Source organism: Melospiza melodia, chromosome 1 (genome assembly GCF_035770615.1).
Source record: "Melospiza melodia melodia isolate bMelMel2 chromosome 1, bMelMel2.pri, whole genome shotgun sequence".
NCBI lineage: Eukaryota > Metazoa > Chordata > Aves > Passeriformes > Passerellidae > Melospiza > Melospiza melodia.
The window spans coordinates 132,665,596-132,684,805 of record NC_086194.1 but is presented as its reverse complement, the minus strand read 5'-3'; the positions used below and the strand labels follow the sequence as shown (position 1 = coordinate 132,684,805).

Below are 19,210 nucleotides of genomic sequence, written 5' to 3'. Positions count from 1 at the left end.
TGGTGTGACAGTTATTTAAGCTGTTACTTTATCTATTTTGCATACACCGTTCTGGGTTGACCTTGGTTGGACACCAGATGCCCTCCAAGCCAGCCTACCTTTGCCCTTCCCAGCAGGACAGGAGAGAAAGTAAGATGGAAAACAACTCCTAGTTGGAGCAAAAGCAGTTTATTAAAGCAAGAGTAAAATTTTGTGTGCATATAAGCAAAGAGTAAAAAAAAGTTTATTCTCTACTTTCCATCAGCAAGCAATGTTCAGACACTTCCCGGGAAGCAGGGCTTTCATATGCAGAGTGGTTACTTCAGAAGGCAAACATTGTAAATAGCAAATACTCCCTCATTTATCTTCCCCCTCTCAGCTTTTATATCTGAGCTGATGTCATACAGTATTGAATATCCCTTTGGTTAATTTGGCATCAGCTGGCCTGGTTGTGTCCCTTCCCAGGTTCTTGCCCACCAGCCCCTTGATTTGGGGGAGGAAATGTTGAGACACATCACTGATCGTGTGCCGGTGTTGCTCAGAAGTAGCCAAAACACTGGGTATGTTGTGTGTCCCCCTTTCTAGGGACCAGTGCAACATACAGCACTTTGAGGGCTGCTGTGGGAAAATGAGCACCTCAGCCAGACCTAAAACAACCATCTTCAAAAATTTGTTTGCTGTGGGAACAAAACACCTGGGCAGCCAGACAGGAGTAGCCAGACCACATGGATATACATCTTCAGCCCACCATCCATGCTCATGTCTCTGTTCTGGAGAAGGTAATGCTTCCCACTCTCTCCGAATATCCATCACCATACCAACTTAACCAAAGCACTTTGGTAACTCAGGTGCAACCAGAGGTTGTATGAGGGAGCCTTGTGAGAAGGGCCTTGGCAGAACATTGACTTTCACATGGCAAGGGAAAATATTTCCATTTAGTAAAATATCTTTCATTTCTTATAATTTTACTTTCATCAGATGAGGAATTACAGTTGCACTAGCTAAATATGGATCCCATATTTCTGTCACAGTTCTGAGCTACAAACAAACAAACTCTCTAATCTAAACATGTGCTAAAATGTGCCTGGGAACACAGACACAATGAAGGCTGACACTTTGCATCTGAAAAATCATGATGCTTATTCAAAAAGCCTTTGCCATCTCTTTTGCTCGCAATACTTTTTTTTTTGTCCTTGTTACTTTCTGTTTCCCCTCCAGACTATCTAATAAGACCCCTACATCAGAATTCAGAACAACAGGAAATCATGACACTGTAGCACTTTCCAGCATCGCTTGGGAGCGACGAGAGCTTTAGAACCAGCCTCTCCTACCAGTCCAGAGAAGCAGCAGCTTTCACCTCTATAAATGATTTATGTCTCCCTTACTGTTCCAGAAAGCGCTAAGTGTGGCCAGGAGACCCAAGGGCCTAGTTAGCCTGTTAGAAACCGGCTCAGAGGCTGGCTTGCCTTGGGGCCGGCCTCGGAGCAGGATGCTCACGGAGCCGGGGGCGCAGCAGGCAGGCAGGCTGGTGGGAGCAGCCAGCGCACGGGAGCCAGGGCTTGGGCAGGTTCCCAGCCCATCTGGTCGCACTCCCAAGGTCCTGCGGGCGACTTGAAGCTCACTGGCAGGCCGTGCCGCTTTGCTCTCCAGGGAACAATCAAATAATTTATTCACTATCTGGAACCAGAGTGAAAACACTCTTCCTGCACCTTCTCCCTCCAAAGAACACTACAGGCTGTCTTGGGCTGTACCAAAAATAAAACAAGAGATGGAGCTGAAGACAAAGCTCCCCAGGGAAATGTAAATTGCCTGGCACTGTAAAGAAAACCGCCTCTATCCATATTGAGAGGTGTGTGTCTAATATTTTCACTTAAACTCAAAAATCAAACAACACAGCTGTCCCAAAGAATTCCGAGGATGCAAGAGACACGATCTCTGCAGGGTTATTTTGGGGGGATGACTCAATCCCCATGAGCAGCACAGAAGAGGATGGTGGCTGAGTGATTATATAAGCTTTAAGATAAGTTTCCTCATGGCTGTTAGTGAAAGTACCTGGGGTCTGACATCAATTAAAACCAATTCGATGGTGAAGATGGCACTGACAACCTTATGATATAATCCAAATTCTGTACAGCATTTCATTCACTTTAGTGGAAGCAGAGAAGAGTCAAAGCTTCCTGAACTGTAGTTCTCAATGGCTCTACACCTGCCCAGAGCATAGACTTTTAGAAATGCTCCAAGGGTGGCAGGCGTCCTCAGTCAAACAGGAAACAAAGAAGAAAAAAAATATTTCAAGTAATGATTCTATTAAAAAAGCTATACTGAAGTTGCATATTTTTCTTTCACCATTTAAACAAGTCAGTCATTTCTAAATATAAAGTCACTGTGAACAAGACTAATCTCCATAGCCCCAGAAGCATTTCTGCAGCCAGAAAGAAACAATAACATAATTATTTTAATTGCAGTGTCTTTAAGACTTAATCTCTAATAATGTGATAGCCAGCTGTTTCTGTAATCTATCTCACTTAAAGAAATTGAATTGGTCACAAACAGCTGTTCCTAAACAGCACCCAGAGAATGTGACTGCACATTTTAAGGTCACAACATGCAAACTACAGAACTGTGATATATGGATAGCAATTTTTATCTCCCTTTCTCAGTGCAATACAGATCCAACTGAAGGCAGATAAGGTGCATCCAGTGACTATGTAATTGAGATTAATTCACTTTCTTACTGTAAAATAATCATTATCTGATAAACAATAAAGTTTTAACATCCAGTGTCTGTACACCAAAGCCAAACAAATTAAAATAAAAAATTAGTCTATATATGTTGAACTCTGAAACTATCATCTTATCAAGAATGCAATACAGTCTTCATTATAAGTCTTGGAAGCAAGATCTGGTGTCCTTCCCGAAGGAGCACTCCTTACTGACCTGTCATTACTTGTTTGATACAGGAATTACTGGCTAAAAATGCTATCTACTGTCAGGCTCAAGCAAAACCAAATACTCAGTGGTGTTCCTTGCTGCTCTTAAAATGTCTGAAAAAAAGCAACTCTATTGTATAGATATGGTATTAAAAAAAAAGTCTATTTAATTTTTATTTTTTAAATGCAGACACCCTGCTTTACACTGATCTATGGACACTTAAGTAACACTATACATTCTTCCCTTAAGGATAAATTGCATAGCACAAATCAGTCCTTTACAGATTGAATAGCCTTTTGTGTTTCATATCTGACATTTATTCCAGGTTCAGAATAGTGAGTGTAGCATGCCCAAAATTTTCACTAAAGCCAAAAAAAATGAAGGGTATTTCAGTGAAACCTATGTTTTCACAGATCTTGGATCACATTCTGATCATAGGTTTAGCTTAACTGGAGTGCTGCAGGTGTTGGGACTTTCTAATGATTCAGGCTGGGATAGAGTTAATTTTCTACACAGTGGCTGCTATGGCATTATGCTTTGGATTTGAGCTGAAAACAGTGTTGCTAACACAGAGATGTTTTTATTACTGCTGAGAAGCCCTTGAACAGCCTCAAGGTCTTTTCTACTGCTTTCACCGCCCCATCAGTGAGGAGGCAGCAAGTGCCCAAAGACAGAGTCGTATCTTATTAAAAAATCAAACAAACAAAACCAAAAAAGCAAACAAATAACCAAAAACTGGATAAATTCAGAAATTCATTAAAACAAAACTTTTCTTAAAGAAAGTAGATTTCTATGGCTATTGTTTATACACTGGGAAGTGTTGTGAAAACATTTTTCTCATAGGAATAATTATGATGCAAAATTAATCTGACTAAGAAAACTGATTTAATGATACAAAGGTAACACTACATGTATATCAGGAACTTTAAAAAATAAGGAAAAAAACACTAATATAAAAGGTTTGCTTATATTTTACCATGACATAAAGCCTGTCAGACTGTACACAGGTCCCACTATGTGCACTTAATATCTGCACATCTTCCCTCTCTTCCTTTTTCTCCTCAAAACACAATTTATGAGACAGACTTCATATACACTGTCTAGATCATGGAAGTTGGTGTATTACCACAACAGATGCCTTAAGTAAACAAAGTAGAATTTCTGTTTAACCAAATGGATAAAAATATATTTTCTCTTCATCCTTAATTTATAATGGAAATTGCCAGAAACTATACAACTGAGAAAATACTTGTTCTGGAAACTTCACCTATATTTAGAAAGGCATATTTCACCCTTGAAATGAAATTAAAACCAAAAGCACCCTTCTATTAATAGCTGTACCAGGATTTCTAGCTATAACACCTATTCTAAAAATATTTTTATAAATTATTCTCTTCTATAAACATAAACTTAAGGAATCAATTAATTATTTCCACCTAAGAAATCTGTAAAACAGATAAAATGTTTAATTTACCAGGAAATCTATTAATAGCAGAGGTGTACATTCAGCAATACTCATTTATTACAAAGGATCTGAACACTGAAAATCCATCACTGCCCTAAGAAAACTGAATGTGCACAATCCCTATGAAGGTGAATGGGAGCCCTTGGACAGATAAATATCCCTGAAGTTGTACTTTGGAACGCAGTTCTGAAAAACACATAAAATAAAAGGTGATGAAGCAAAAGTATGATATCAGAAGAATTTCCATTGTGTGGACAATCTCAGGACAGCACAACAATGTGTACTATTTTCAGCTCAGAAATCACAGAGCATTTCATCCTTGGAATCCATCAACAGAATGAAATTATCAGTAGCATACAACTGTGTTATCAGCAAACAAAGTATTATTTATTCAAAATTAAAACAAACCGGACTGTGAAATCATACAGTTTGCACACACACAGAATTTCATTAATTCTTATGAACATTTAAACAATTCTGTATACACAAAAAATGTGTACAGAATCGTTTTTCACTGATGCAGCAAGACCTGTACATTTCTGTTACCACCAAAAGGACACTTTCAGCACAGTTTTTCCCTCCTTATGGAAACAAAGCACATAATCATATTTACAAGTGCTGAATAATGAAAGGATAAATTCCACTTTTTCGTACTGATATAAATTGAAATATTAAACAGCTATGGAACTGGCAGCACAAGTGCATTAAAGAAAGCCTCCAAAAGCTGAAAATGAAGCCAAGAGAAAATTGAACTGAGGTACTGAAAATATCTCTCATTTTGCCATGAGAAATGAGACCCTTCAAGATACGCCTTCATGGTTCTATATTCTGAGAGACTCACCATTACTTAGAGGTAAGGATAACCCAATAGGCAGTGAGCAGCAGGCATTTTACTAGCTCTGTGTTACCTTTATATAAACCCAGAGACAGAAGCAAAATCCCAGAAATAGGATTATTATTTCTAAAGCAAAAATGAGTTTTGGCAGTTTTTATACTAATTGATGGCTTGGAAAACAAACATAGCTACTATAAACAGAATTTACCACATTGCTTGCAAAAGACAGCCACCATATAATCTTTTCTTCAGTGTTTGTTTAGCACTTACCAAGACCAACCTTTTGACATAATATGGTAAGTGAAACAGAGAAAAAGAATATAAAGGAGAGCTGAAAATTGTGACATGCAAGTGGTTAAGTATTTTAAAACAAAAAAGGAATTTGGACAGTACAAACTGTCTCAAAAACATCAGGCACGTATGGAAGATGAGAGAAAAGCAAGATATACACAAGAAGCATAAACTCACAGAATGGCCTGGGTTGGAAGAAACCTTAAAGATTATCTAGTTCCAACCTCCTCAGAATGGGAAAGGACATCTCCCACTAGACCATGTTGCTCAGAGCCTCATGCAGCCTGGCCTTGAACACTTCCAGAAATTGGAAATGTTCCATAACCTGTTGCAGTGCCTCACCACCCTCACAGAGAAAAACTATTTTACTAATATCTAATTTAAACCCACTTCTTGTCCTGTAACCACAGGCCCTTGCAAACAGTCTCTCTCCATCTTTCTTGTAGGCTTTCTTCAGATGCTGGAAGGCCGCAATTAGGTCACTTCAAAGTCTTCTCTTTCCCAAACTGAACAATCTGAATTTTCTCAGCCTGTCTTCACAGGAGAGCCTCTCCATCCCTCTGACCATATGGTGGCCTCTTCTGGACTTGCTCCAACAGATCCATGTCCTTCCTATGTTGGTGTCTCCAGACCTGGACTCAGCAATCCAGGCTGGTAGATCTCAGGGCCCTCCTTTCTGCCCTTCTTAAAGATAGCTACAATATTGCTCTTCTTCCAGTCACCTGGGACTTCACCTGACTGTCATGACTCCTCAAATATCATGGAGAGTGGCTTGGCAACTTACATCAGCCAATTTCCCTAGGGTTCTGGAATACACCTCATTAGGTCCCTTATATTCAGATTCCTCAGGTCATTATGAACCTGATTTTTATTTACAATGAAATGGATTTTGCTCCCCAAGTCCTCATCCTACTGTCCCATCACTCAAGAAGTCTGAAAAGAGAGGTCGCCATTGACGACTGAGGCAAAAAAACTTGTTGGGTGCCCCAGATTTCTCATTTCATTGTTACCACTTTTCCAGCATTCTTTCTTGGGGGCACACTTCTTGGACTGCCTGACATACCTCTCAAAGCCCTTATTAATTTTTGCATCCCTTGCCAGGTTCAATTCCGGCTTTGCCTTGGCCTTCCTCACCTTATCCCTACACAAGTGAACTTCGCCTCTAAACTTTTCCCAGGTTATCTGTCCTACTTTACACTGCCTATGCATTTGCTTCTTTCCCTTTAGTCTGACCAGCAGTTCCCTCCTCAGCAGTGCTGGTCTCTTGCCTTCCTTGCCCTATTTTTATCTTCATTTCTGTAGACCAACTAAAAGATAGGTCCTTCTGCCAAGACATTAATCTTGGGGCATTTCCAGTTTTGGCATGGATTTTACAGCCTATTTTTGTCTCGCATTACCATCAATGACTGTAGAGAATGTGAAAGAGAATTAATATAACAGAGTCCTGCAATCCTCTTCAGGGCAGGGCAGTGAGCAATGCCAGGCACACAAGGAAAAGAGCTGAAATAAAACCTTGAGTGGCCATGAACACTTCCCTGGGTTAAAAATCTGATGGCTCAAGAACCTCAAGTCTAAGAAGCAAATGCAGTTGTTAAACCCTGAAGACTAGAATTTTTCTTGACCCATTCTCCAAACCTTTTTAAAATTCTTTATTTACCTCAAGGGTGAACAGTCCTTTTATAAAACTTGCTTTTGAGAGAATGGAAACTAACAGGCATTTTCTGTACCTCCTAGACGACTAGATCTCCCTTACTAATAAATGTGTAATTCCCTTTGACAATATCCCTGTAGTCCTGAGTGACGTGCCATATGTGTGTCCATTCCAAAGATGGACTAAAATACCTTGTAATTTCCAGATGTTTACAAAGGCAGACAACAAACTTGACAAGGCAGAATAATTTTTTGAAGTCAGGTCATAGCGAATAAAAGTAAACATGTTGATAAATAAGCTTTAAAAGCTTCATTAAAAGCCTGCATCCTTTTAGGATTTTTTTTTTTTAATCAGTATTTAAAAGGAGCAGCCTAATTCTATTTCAGTCCACAGAACGAGAAATGTAAGTGCGGAGGATGTAAGTCTGCTTGATCCACATTAGGTACATTTCAGATTACAAGTATTCCTTTAGAGCAGACTGACAGTTTCTTCTACCTGCAGTGTATGACACTCACAAGAATAGATCAATTACTTATGTCAGGTCCAAGGATAATGAGGTTTTACTACAATTCTGTTCCATAAAATTTCATTAGTTACTGAGGTCATATTGATCTGTAATTAGATAATGTTTTGCCACATTTTATGGAGAATCTGCAGCCTCACTCAGGCCCTACAAATAAAGTAAACAATGTTCATTTTCTACAGGCAGATACAGTCAAGAAAACACAAAGTATTCAAGGGAAAAGAAAAAATAAAAACCCAAGCGTAAAAAACCAACCAAAGAAACCAAAAATAAAAACCCAAAACCTCTCCAAGCTATTAAATAGAGAAAAGCCACAGTGAAATTTTGATAAAATGCCTCCTCCTCCCATCACCAAAAACCTTATTGGTCTGGCAGGAAAATATGGGAACCTGCCTCTTCTCTAACACTAAGGACAAATGCTGTCTAAGCTCATTTTTATGTCTAAACTGCACAGCCCTGGCCATCCTCAACATGGAAGCTCTATCCTTTCCTCAGAACTAATTTCTTGCCTAGAATGAAATAGATGGTTCCAACTGGCACTGTCTAGTACCAGCTCTTGTTCTTAAGAAGAAATGTTGCTTGAGTAGATTATAAGCAGGTGATTACAGGAAAGGGCAGATGGTAGATGCAGGCAGCAGCTGCCACTACCAGTAAAAATCATAGGGCAAGGTCACTTCAAGAACTCTGGTCACTGCTCGAAATGGGTCTGGGGTGAAGTTGTTCTGTATGTCCTTGAAATGAATGAATATTGGACAGCATGGAACAACAGATATTTTAGCCTATTTTTCCTAGAACAGAACAGAACAGAAATCAACTACACACAAAAAAAGTTATTTGTTAAGTAAAAAGCAAAAGCAAAGCGCCACTTACGAAAGAGGACTGCACCTGACCTCTAAAAAATTCCAACCAAGAGGCAAAGGATCAAATCCTTTCCTCCTGAGATGCCTGCATGGGAACTGCAACAAACTTGTGGAGTACAGATTCCAGATAAAACTCCAGAAACAACAGATACGTGTCTCTGGTTCCAGCAGGACAACTTGATTTGCTTAAGGAGGAGTTAGGCAAAGGCCACTGAAAACATTCGTGCTCAGTGACATGCAGTGTGTCTGTTCATATAACTTTAAGCTGGTTACCAAATTAATTGGTTTATAAAACTTGAGGGCAGCTGGAATAGTAACAAGATGCCTAAAGGAATAAAAAGGTAGCCAGAGCACAGACATAAATGTCTTGTAGTCATTACATATTTATTTCTGCTGTGTAATTTCTATGCCACAATGTGCTTTAACTTGCTTTGAGTACATCACGACAACAGCAAAAACGGAGCTTGTGCTCTCCTTTCCCACGAGGTGTTCAGGGGTCTGAGCAATTCGTATGCCTCACAGTTAAAAACAGCACACTTCCAAAACAAAGCAACTAATGAAATATTAAAGCACCAAAGCAAGCCTGACCATAAGCAGAGACAATGAGACACAAGGGTGTTTTTATCCGTTCTTTCTCAGAGAAGGTAATGGACCAGTTTAAACCAATATTGTTCTAAGGCCTGCCCTATGCTGTGGGATTGTATATACACTCCAATTATTTTTTTCTCACTTGTGTAGATAGCCTTGTTGTTAGAATAGATCCACCAGATCTTTAGCACTGGTCTCTTGTAAACTACAACATCCGTAAAAAGAAAAAGGAAAATAAAAGAAGAAAAATTATGTAGCTTCTTGCTTGAAAAACTGTAAACAAAATCACCATCAGATTACTCGTGCACAGCCCTATAGATGGAAAGTAAAATAGTTTATTAAATTTTTTAGGTTTTTTAGTGCAATAAAGTATCAATTAGGGATCCATGCCTATAGCTACTTTATAACAGAATCAGTATTAAATTATACCAATAAATAACAGGTATTCCAGCTCCAAAGGAGTACTGTTACATTGGAAGGAATGTTAAAAAAAGGAACAAAATTATATTAAAGATACATTCGTGTTAACTACCAAGATTAAATTAATTAATAATTAAACTCCCAAACCATAAATTAAAAACACGTTAGATAAAATGAAGAAATAATCACAGAGATCTTTAAATCCTCATAACCCTCAAAAAATCCTTTAAGCCTAAGGGCTTAAGTCAATAACTTACAAAGTTAATGTTTCTATTTGGTATTTTTTACCTTTGGATGTTTCATGCCACAGAAGTCTGTTAGTGACTTTGCTGCATTTTCCATTTTATTATCAGTGATTAGCACTTAGATAAGACATTTTTTTAAATGCAACTTTAGCACTAATATTCTTGAGACAAAAAATGATCAAACATATTCAGGGAGTAATTAATTAGGAACGTGATTGTGTGTTTACCAGATAGGCCTATGGTGTATACAGCTACTAAGAACTGTGGTTGTTTATTTCTTCAGTTTTTAAGTGTATGACTTGCATTTAAATTTCTCTTTTATTAAGTTAGGAAACCATGTGTAAACTTTTCCTGACTTTGGAGGACTTTTTTTTTGTTTGTTTGGTTGGTTGGTTGGTTGGTTGGTTGGTGGTTTTTTTGGTTTTTTTTTAGTTTTGTTTTTTTCAAAACAACTGTAATTGAGGAACTGTCAATTCAAGAGAATGAAGATACTGCCTATAAAATGTCTCTGCATCTCATTTAAGTATGGAAAAAATATAGATTTTCTTTAAAAGTATTGCAATACTTCCCCTTTCAAATACATGGAAGCACGTAACAACCACTTATCTTTGTATTTAAGATACAAATATGAAGTGAATCATTCTTGGATTGTTTGAGATGAGGTAAAGAGGATGGTGTAAGAAACAGAGAGATGTGCAGCTTTATAGTTTACTCAATAATTTTGACATAGAGCCTGTGATTCTGAATTATTTTACCCAGTGTATACATTTCAATGCATGATTGTATCTGTGTAAGAGTGAATTATTACATATTACTTCCAGAAAATTTGATTTGATTTAGAAGCACTGCTTCTGGGAAAGGAGTACAATTTTCTTCCCTAAATACACAGAAAAAGATGAATGCATCTGTACCAAGCATAATGAGGTAGCAGGTCTCTCAAAATTATGTATCTTTATTCAAGATACCACCTGTAGAGCACTTAAAAATACATTGCCATTATAAAGCAATCTCTGGTTTGGGTTTTTGTTTTGTTTTGTTTTTTAATACATACAACTGGTCTCCATTACTCTTTCTTTTCTCCTCTATACTTTTAAAACTCATGTAAAATGGAAAAAAAAGCCCTTGTGCATTATACTCAGCAAGAACCTGTTACACGCCACAGACACCAATCATAGCTATCCACAAGATTATTGTGGATTATCAGAAAGCAAAACAGATAAATTCTGAAAATGTTGTGGGTTGATTTCCCAAACTTCATAAAATAGACTCACTGTGCAACCCAAGTATCACAGAAAAATAATTGGAAAAGCAACATGGGGTGAAGTTATCATCGCTGAGTAAAAGCAATCCAATAACTGCCTTCCCTGTGCCTAAACCAGAAATGTACATCCATCACTGAAATCCATACAGATCACACAGACTCAGACATTCAGTTCAGAATGTAGCTGGAGACAGTTCCAAATAAGGCAGCTGTACCTATCTTGACTGCCATGTTTTCAGTTCTCAAGAATTAACAACTCTCTAGAAAGGGATTAAAATAATCATACTCAGTATTTATAGTATTAAAACTGGATATTCTATTCAGTTTCTGGCACTTTTCCTTGCTATACAACAACCAAGGTTCTGCTTTAACTTTTTATGGAATGGTGACCTCAAACACTGCTGGTTTGAAATATTTGTGGTAATAATAAATAATAGATCACACAGAGGAAAAATATTAAGTTAACAGACCAGAAATACCTTTATTTTCAACTATCCATCTCGTTCAAAGATGGAGCTTTTGGTAAGGGTACATCTCTACCTCTGGGCAACCAAAGTGCCAAAGTCCTTGTTTTAGAGGCATAAAACTGCACTGTGGGATCCAGCCTTTGGTGAAAGTGAAAACCAGAAGAAAGCACTGACCCAAATGCTCATCAAAAGGTATGGATAAAAGGTACTGCTGCACCTCGTTCAGACTGCAGAAAATTTATCTGCACATATATTCAGAACAGTGGGACCAACAAGAACACAATGCTCACTACACAAATACCTCATTCATTTTAGCTCCACTGACTTGCCTGACAACAGTAGGGGATGAAAATGCTCCAAAGTTTATCTTATACGTTGTCTAGTTTTTTCACAGTGGGACTGCTTCTAATTCTAAATGTTGTTAGATTTTTTTTCTCTCCTGCCCATAATAAACACCTTCCCTTTTGGAATCCACATAGTCTGCTGTTGTGATCTTGCCAAGAGCACAAGTGATTTCAAATGTCCCTAGTTTGCTGTGATCCCACACATTCACTGTGTGCTCCACAACAATTTTATTATACCATAAAAGATGGATTACAAATACTATGTACACTTACACTGTGGTGCAGAAGCACTCTACAGAGCACTAAGTAACCCTGGTACCTGCATTACATCTTTTAGCTCCTTCCCTGCTTTATGCATAGAAATCTTCAAAGGGAATCATAACACATGAGAAAAACACAGCATATACCTGGAACTTGATCCAACACACAGCTAGGTAATAACACAGAGTGGTGTATCCCAGTGTATGAGAGATGGGTACCACTCCTAGGAATAGCAATTTAGACATGGAAACAATGAAATCCTGGTGGGTTTATGTGTAGGTCTAAATTTACAAGTAATTTTCTAGGACACAATCTTTTTGGATTAGGAGGCATAGCAAAAATAACCTGCCAACTGCTTCTCCTCTAGCCTGAAGGACCAGGGATTATTCCTACCCTCTACTTTAATGTCTGATCCTTTCCAAGAACCAAGCAACTGTTCAGCATATCTCTTAGTGTTTGGGGAACTTTCAGTTATATTAAGGTCACATAAGGTCTGTTTGGGTTTGTTGGGTGGTTTTATTTTTCCCCCCATATAGCAGTGTGCCCTGATGGCAGGTAGACTTATCTAAACAAATGGACAAGCATTTTGAATATGGAATATAATTAATGATTGAACATTCTGCTATATTATGGTAGATTTAGAGGTAGCCCAGAAAATACTACCAGCATTTTTCTTACTCGTATGAAAAGTGGAAAATACTGCTGAATTATCTCACTGTAAAGATGTACATTACTGGAAGCCAAGCTTTGCAAAGTTCCCAGCACAGAAGGAGCACAAACCCTCTGTTCCAGAAAGGCTGGTCACCTGGACCTAAAGTCTCATAATGCAAATGTATCCCAGTTTTTTTTCCCCCTCCCTATAATTTTAAGCAAAGAAAACCAACCAATTAAGAAACCAAGTACTCTCTAGATATTGTGGAAGGGGGCAACAAAAAAGAGCTAGTGTGTTGTTTTTGTAGTGGTTTTCACTTTAGAACAGAGTTCTACACTAATGTAGAGAAAACTGAAAAATTGGAACTCTGACTGTTCCTTTATTATTTCAGTTCTTCTCTTCTGTTGATTTCCCTGCCTGTAAAAGGAGATTGTGCTTTTTATTTTGTTTTTAACCAAGAGATGTTCACCTACTATCTGTCATGTCCCATGAACAATGAATATTACACAGACCAAATACACTGTTTGACAGACAAAGTGCTGGGCTTTTTCTTAAGAATTACCCACAAATAATAAATGGGCAGTGGACCTGACAAAGACATCGAGAGCTTTTCAAGCAAAAAAGAAGTAAGACAACAGCACATAGAGACATTGATTTCTATATGATAAAATCCACCGCAATTACTTTTATTAGCAGGTTGCTAATAAAAATATTTTTGGCTATTTTATTGTATTTCTTTCTGTCTGACAAGTAACCCACTAGTAAAGACTATGAGCTGGAAGCACCTCCTTCCACATCATATTAGGCAAATATTGTTTGTAAATATTATTTGTAAATACTGCCTTCTGTCCTGGTCAAAAGGCATTACACTTAATTTCTCTGAAGGAGCATGAATTCACATGTTATCAAGAACTCCAAGGACAGAGTTCTTCAAGAAATCAGAAAGGACTAGACTTCCAATGCACTGTTTTTCAAGGTTGCTGAGGCAGTATCTGTATGCTGAATAGCGGGTTCTGGTGAAATGGGGCCATGCTTGTTTGAATTACATGATTGCTGGTTTAGTAAAACACCATGACTATCATGCAGTTTTAAGAACAAAAAGATCACTATCCTCTGTAGAAATGATCTGCTAACATAGGTTTCATGACATGCTGAGAAAACCTCCTCTGAAAAAGATTCCTTAAAAAGCATAGAAAAATCCACAATAATTTACACATCAGCTGAGAAGGGATGGGAGGCAGGCACTGTGTCCAAAACACAAATACACAACACAAGCGCACATTTTTATGTACTTTTAATACCACATTGTAATTTAATCCTCCTTTCCCCCATTCTATCCTATTTGATTCCCCAGCTTTTCTTCAGTATCTAGTAGACCACAATTTCAATATGTTCCATTGGCATTACTTTGGCAACCCCAGTTCAAGGGCAACAATGAAAAAGAACAGGGGTTACCAAATGTTCTCAACAGAAGTGAAAGGTCTCCAAGATGAGTAAAGCATTGAAGAACATGACATAATAAATGTGGTTAAAGTATTTTGGGTTACTCAGCCTACAGAAGAGACGACTTCTAATATTTGAAAGGCAGTTGATAGTGTAGATGGAAGTACACTCTATATAGGAATTAAAAATGACACAACCAGAAGCAACAGGAAGAAACAAAAACAGTAAAAATGCCAATCTCATATAATAATAATAATAAATAAACACCATACTGGGAGGATCACTATTTTATGGAAACTTTCCTGTCCAGCCATCCAGGAGACACTCTGGCAGTCACACTCAGACCACCTGAGCTGGGATCAAAGCCCCTTCACATGGGCAGCTCCAGTGACCTGATGGGTGCCCTGCTTGGCTCCCTACACACCCCACACTCAAGCATTCAGACAAGGTTTTCCATAGCAGAGTTTCAGTTGTCTGAACGCTTAAAATACTTTACTCATGGTGCAATATAAAAATAACAGCTCAAGCCGCGTGCCTCTGACCAGGGACTCTCAACAAAGGAAACGCTGGGCTCTATAATCTCGTAGTAGAAGTGCACCAAAGTCTGGAGCCATCAGCTTCTGCTGTGTTCCCTGAGTACCCAAACCCCTGGCTGGGCCACAGGTCCCTGTGCCCTTAGTTCTGCAAAGGATTGGCACTTCATGGCCTCTCGCCTGGAGCACTTAACACCCAGAGCTCAAACTGCAGCTCCAACCCTGCTCACAGACACCAGCACAGAATGCATTCCGCAACAACTGAACATTGGAAACAGGCTGCCAGACAAGTGGTGCAATCTGTCTCACTGGAAATATCCAAACTCAGCTTGACAGGGCTGTTGATAGACTAATCTTAAGCCCTGCTTTCAACAGAAAGTTGGACCATACGATCTTCAGAGCTGTCTTCCCACCTAGACTTTTTTCATTAGTCCACACAGCTAAAATACTGAATTTTATGATGCATGATTCTTCCTTTCAAAAATTTCTTCAAGAAAGCTGTCACACTCCTCAGCCCTTCTTAATTCTACCTATATTCCACAAAAGTCTGTTTTCCACTCCTTTGAACAGTTAGAAGCCACAAATCAATTAGACTATATCAAACAGTAATGCATGTAGGGTAAACACATATATACTTACAGAATACTTACAGAAACTAAATTTGGCGCTAAAGTAAAAAACACATTTTCTCTAAGGGACTTCCCACTGTGTCCAAGTTTCCTGAACAACTCATCATGCCTCCCTAACTTGGCACCAGCATGTTTTACCACATTGCTTTGATCAGTTGCAGCAGCTGTCCCCTGCATGCTCTGTTTCATTTGTGCTGGGGACAAGGAGAAGCCCGACCAAGCGCAGGACCAGCAATGGAAGTTTCAGTATCTCCTCTCAGACCTTGAACAGTGAATAGCTTCCAGTATGCACAAGAGGAGAGTGAAGGATCAGAAACACAGAACAAAACAAGGGGGAGATGTAGCCTAAGGGATATGACGGAGTACAGAGCCAGCCATTCCCATCTGTCAGTGATCATCAAGGACAATATGAGGACTCCAGGCAAAGTTGAGAAACCACAACTAGATCCTCATCCAGCTCCTGCCCTGTTATTTTACAGACACACAGCACAGAATCTGAAATCATTCACAGCATAACAACCATTAAAGCATCTCAACTGTACTGCCTAGAATGGGCGCATTGTATTAAACCTGTCAACATGGTGATCCAGAGTAAAAGTTATTTTACAGGATTTGTATAATTCTCAAATTACTCACAAAAGTAAAATTTGCCCACTTAGAAATAGGCAAGAAAAGCAGAAAAAAGCAATTATTCTCAGAAATGTCCTATGATATTACAAAGTACCCACAAAAACAACTTTTTGTGAGGCATTAACCAATTTAAAACTCATGCATAATCATCTCTGTACAAACTATTTTTTAAAGTGCAAATATAGTGACATAGTTCTGTAATTCTAAATAAAAATGTCATTAGCTATTTTTTTTTTTTAAAAAAGAGAGAAGTTTAAACACCAAACAACTATTTTAAGAACACTTGATTATGGAATCTGAACTGCATTTATGTGGCTTTAATGTTTTGCAAATGTACCTCAAGCCTGATAACCTTCATAAACACAATACTGATCTGACAAAGCAATGACTTGCTGCAATCTGCCAATTTCAGAAAAAAAAATCCCAAGCCAATACTTCTTGCTAAATACAGAAACATGCATGACTGTAAAGGGAAAACAAGCCCTTTTTCCCCACATATACACAGAAGACAAACCACAAATTTTCAGCTGCAAACAGTATTCCAGTTATAACAACTCAAAATAGGAAGTTCTCAACATACTTCAGTACAGCATGGAAACCATATTTACAGAAATTGAATCTGTCTGCAGAGTAATGGAAAAGGCTTTTATGCGCAGTTTACACTTGCAACTCAGAGTATTTTTTTAATGCATGCAAGGCAGACCTGGTTGAAAACAAATAATGAGGGAGAGAGAGAAATTCACAGCTGAGTAAATGAATTTACTGTTAATTACCACAAGGGAAAATACACAGAAAAATCAAAACTATTTTAAAACATCAAATAGAATTTAATATAAAGTCTGCCACACAGAAATGGCATTTCCATTTTAAAAGACAAATTCATTAAATATTATCAAACTTTGCAAGGAGAAACTATAAGCCCTTCCTAAAAGTGTAAGTGTATCTCATGTAGCCTCTCAGACTTGGATGGGTGTTGTGTTGAATGCCTGTCTTAAAAGTGATGTTTTATTTGATTGGAGATGATCAGTTAAACTGACAGGAAGAACTACACATTTTTAGTAAATATTGCGGCAATACCTTGATAGATGTATAGTAAGTATTTTTACATATTTGTATGTTGAATGCAAATTAACAACACTTCAAATAGATTTGTTTTCTGGGATATTTTTAAGACAATATCTCAGTAATGGATAAAAAAGAACAAATTTCCATCATGTCCTTCACTTTGTTTCCTGCTCAATAGCATTTTTAAATTATTCCTTGATATATTCTAGTATACTTCCATTAAAGGTTTTTCCCATTACATGTCAATGAAACTCATCACACAGTTAAAGAAATGATAGCACAGTACAGACAATATTTTCTTATCTGAAGTAAGAGGTGTTTGCATAAGTTCCTGAAAGGTGTGATTGTCCTACATTTTACATCTCCCATGACAGAATCAACACTTAGCTCTGAGAAACCCAGCAACATTAGAGTCATAGAATCGTTAAGGCTGGGAAAGTCCTTGAGGATCATGGAGTCCAACTATAAACCTAACAGCATTGTGTTCATCATTAAACCAGATCTCCAAGTTCCATATCCACATACCTTCTGAATACACCCATGGATGGTGATTCCATTTTCCTGGGCAGCCTGTTCCACTACTTCACAAACCTTCTGGTGTAGAAAGTTTTCCTAATACATAAGCTCCCCTGGTGCCACTTCATCTCATCCTATCACTTGTTAGAAAACCAACCCTCACCTGGCTACAGCCTTCTTGCAGGCAGTTGTAGAGAGTGATAAGGTCACCCCTGAGCCTCCTTTTCTCCAGGCTAAACACCCTCAGCTCCCTCAGGAGCTGTTTATCAGATTTGCCCTCCAGACCCTCACCAGGTCTATTGCCCCCCACTGGACACAGTCCTGCACCTCAATGTCCTTCTGGTAGGGAGAGGCCCAGAACTGCCCACAGGATCAGGTGTGTGACCCCACCACTGCCAAGTACAGTGGGACAATCACTGCCCTGGTCCAGCTGGCCAAACTGTTGCTGACACAGGCCAGGATGCCATTGGCTTCATGGCCATCTAGGCACACACTGGCTCATGTTCAGCTGCGGCTGACCAGCATCCCCAGGTCCTTTTCTGCTGGGCAGCTTTCCAGCCACTCTGTCCCAATCCCATAGCGCTGGACAGGGTTATTGTGACCCAAATCAAGGACCCAGCACCCTACAGTTGACAGACAAATTCTGGTAGTGAAGTCCTCCTTCCAAATTTTCTAATAATCACTTACTGACATTAAGTGATTAGTACATCCACATCTGTCTGTCAGGATGGTTTTCTGCAGTGTACATCTGCATTGCCTGTACACACTCCACTAATTAACCGCTTGTTAGCAATTATGGTTGAATAATCCCTTCTGTGTTTATCAAATAATCTCTCAATGTCTTTATTGTGGTTTTCAAGATGTGTGCTTTTGTTCTTTAATATTGTTTCTCTCTGAAAAGTGTCCATCAATATTTGGTTTTATTCAGTTCCAGAACCTAACTATCTTGAACTTTTTTTCTCCATAATAAAGACACATCAGGGTTTTTTTTCCTCTAAAACAAGTCCATAGTATTAAAGGCTAAATGTAAAGACTTCTGCATGATCACTGAGAAAACCTGAGAGTTGCTTAAAAGCTAGCTACAAGCAAGTGACTTTGTATGATATTTTTCTTCGCCACAGACCCCTCCCTACCCTGTAATGTTGCTCTTAAAGCTCTTTGACCAGATCCTCCACTAACACTTAATGAAAATTATTTACACAGCAAATCTACTTAATGCAATATTGGCAGTGCATTTCCATACAGAACTTCTTGTTACCAGTTTATAAAATGAAGTGCTATGTAGACTCCTAACTCATTAATTAGCAAATTACATAGGGTGTTTATGTCTGAAAAGATCTACTGCATGTTGTAGGTTTAATTCACTGAATCTTCGCCAATCTTTGGAATTATCTCTTACTATAAATTTGATATTACAGTAATTATATAACATGGGTTTTCTTCAGTATTCATTTCAATTGTGGTTGTTTTCAACACTTTCCACAGTTGTTTTTTTTCTTTTTTAGCTTTGTACCTTGTTTTCAGATCAATTAATCTGCGTAAGAAATAGTAAGGCAAATAATAACTTGAAATCTACTATTGAAAAGACTACTACCCAGTTGACTACTGTGTTGGAGGGAGA

General features: G+C 38.3%; 1 protein-coding gene across 4 annotated transcripts in view; it reads right to left on the bottom strand.

Moving 5' to 3' along the window:
* SNTG1 (syntrophin gamma 1) overlaps window positions 1–19,210 on the bottom strand; it is a 320,666-nt gene that overhangs the window by 266,889 nt on the left and 34,567 nt on the right. The window lies entirely within an intron of this gene.